Below are 2,389 nucleotides of genomic sequence, written 5' to 3'. Positions count from 1 at the left end.
CATGCAATGCTAGATTCAATCTCTAGTATTGGGGGGGAAATGGTGTTCATTTGACATTTTTGGTTCCTTGGGAGTTGGAGGATGCCAGGATCTACAAGACCCTGTCTCAAAATGCTCCTTCCCCCCAAAGGATGTGGCCTTGATGAAATTCACACAAAACTAGCCTTTGTAACAGAAGTTGCTATATTTGAGAAACAAGGTGTCACTATATAGCGCAGACTGGCCTTGAGTTCTCAGTTCTTGTCACCATACTCATCTTGTTTAGAATTAAGTGCTCTGTCCCAGCAGGGGTGGCAGTTATAGGGGAAGCCTTTCAAGGCCTCCCACACTCTTCATGCCAACCTAATTTCCCTTTCTAGCTGCTGATTCTAGTTGCTTCTTTGAAAGGATTCGGGGAAGCCCTGAGTGAGTGACTGTCCTGGGTGAATGTGTATTTTGACATATGGGCACAGCTACATGGAGGACTCCAAGACTAAACTGACAAACAAAGCTGTTACCTTTATGGGCCAGGCTCAAGGGGGGTGGCAAAACTTCCCTCAGGAATCTGAGTACGGAGCCTGAGCATAAATGATTATGGACGTGTGCGCAACTGCAGCTTCCTGTTCCAGGGTGCTAATGGCTTGAGACTGGACACCCTTAGAGACTTTCTGCCCAGAGCAGCCAACCCTCCCTGTCTGGGTACCTATTAAACACACTGGGGGTTCCAGGTTGACGAGGTATCAGAGAACCCCACTTGATCCCAGCTTCGCTATACACGAGTCTGTTTTTTTCTTTTCTTCATTTGTCGCCTTTAGTCAGGGTTCTGAGTCCCAAGCCATGTAGGTCTTGACACTTCTTTTTATTTACATAAATGTCGCAAGTTAGTCAGAAATTAGTTTCAAGTAAGTTAGAATGGTTGTGAGAGTCTCACATGTTAGGTTTGTACAGTAGCTCGCTCTGCTCAACAGGCAAGATTTACCAAGCCGTAGGTGTCACAGTCAAGAGACGACTCCACCCACATCACTGACCTGAACCCCACGTCCCATGAATCACTGAATCTTGTGGATTTTTTAAATGAACTCTGTGACCTTTTATCTCATAAATAAATCTAACATATATAAGGATTTGAGAAGGAAACTTGCATAGGGGAGCCAAGGAACAGAGACAAGTTAGCACAGTGGAGCCAATTATGCTACGCAGATCTGCCATGAGTTGGGTAAGGTTGGACAAGCAGAAAATGCTCAGAACCTGCAGGCACACGTGAGCTTTGGGTTCCTTGTTTTGTTTGGATTGCTTGGTGGCTCAATTTACTCATTCAGGAAACTGGCTTATACTATGAACACTTGCATTCATAGGCACTGAACAATATACTTTCTGTTTAACCCACAGTTTCCTGTTTTGTTTTGTTTTGTTGTTTTTATATTGGGGATTGAAACTAGGTCTTGGTTTCAATGCTAGGCAAGCATTTTACCACTGAGCTGTATCTCCTTTTCATTTTAAAATACACTCTCAGAGGCTGGAGATATGGCGCACTTGTTGCTATTTCAAATGATTGGGGCTGGATTCCCAGCACCCACATGATGGTTTAAAACCGTCTCTGACTCCAGCAACAAGAGATCCAATGCTCTCTCCTGAGCTCCCTGGATGCCAGCCACACATGTGCTGCACATACATACATGTGGACAGAACACTCACACACACAAATAAAATAAATAAACCTTAAAAACACAAAGCAAAACCAAAACACAGCCTCACTGAGTTGCTCAGGCTGGCCTTGAATTCGTGATCCTCCTGGCTCGGTCTCTCCGAATAGTTGGGATTAAAAGCCTGAGCCACTAAGCCTGCCTCCAGATGTACTGTTTTTATGTTTTTGCCCTGTAACTGAAAACGTTCTAATAGGTGAAGGTCCCAGGAAAAGCAGCACTCAGAATGCATAGTAGGGGACTCCTTTACCTCCCTTTGAATCCCTAGCACAGTGCTTGGAACTGAGAGACACTAAGCAATGAAAATGTCCCCTGGGGAGGCACCAGGAGTATAAGGATGAGCAAGACCATGGCCTTAGGTGCCCACTGTGTCAGGCACTCTTTTGTAGTTCGCTCTGGTATCTCCCTGGGCTGGCTAAAGCATGCAGGCATGCAGGCACTGTTTGTAGGGTCTGCAACCATTGTATAGGCCCATAAATCATGGGCCCATGTTTTAGTGACTGACTGATTGATTTTTGAGTCAGAGTCTAGCAATGAAGCCTTGGCTGGTCTAGAACTTGCAATGTAGACCAGGCTGCCCTGGAACTCACAGAGATCTGCCTGCCTGAGCTTCCTATGTGCCAAGATTAAAGGTTTGTGCTACGAAGCCTGGCAAAATACTTCACTTTCTTTTAAGTCAGAAGAAAGCAATGGATGTTTTAGTCAAG

The sequence above is a fragment of the Acomys russatus genome, chromosome 7 (assembly GCF_903995435.1).
Source record: "Acomys russatus chromosome 7, mAcoRus1.1, whole genome shotgun sequence".
Taxonomy (NCBI): domain Eukaryota; kingdom Metazoa; phylum Chordata; class Mammalia; order Rodentia; family Muridae; genus Acomys; species Acomys russatus.
Note: the sequence above shows the minus strand (reverse complement) of the source record.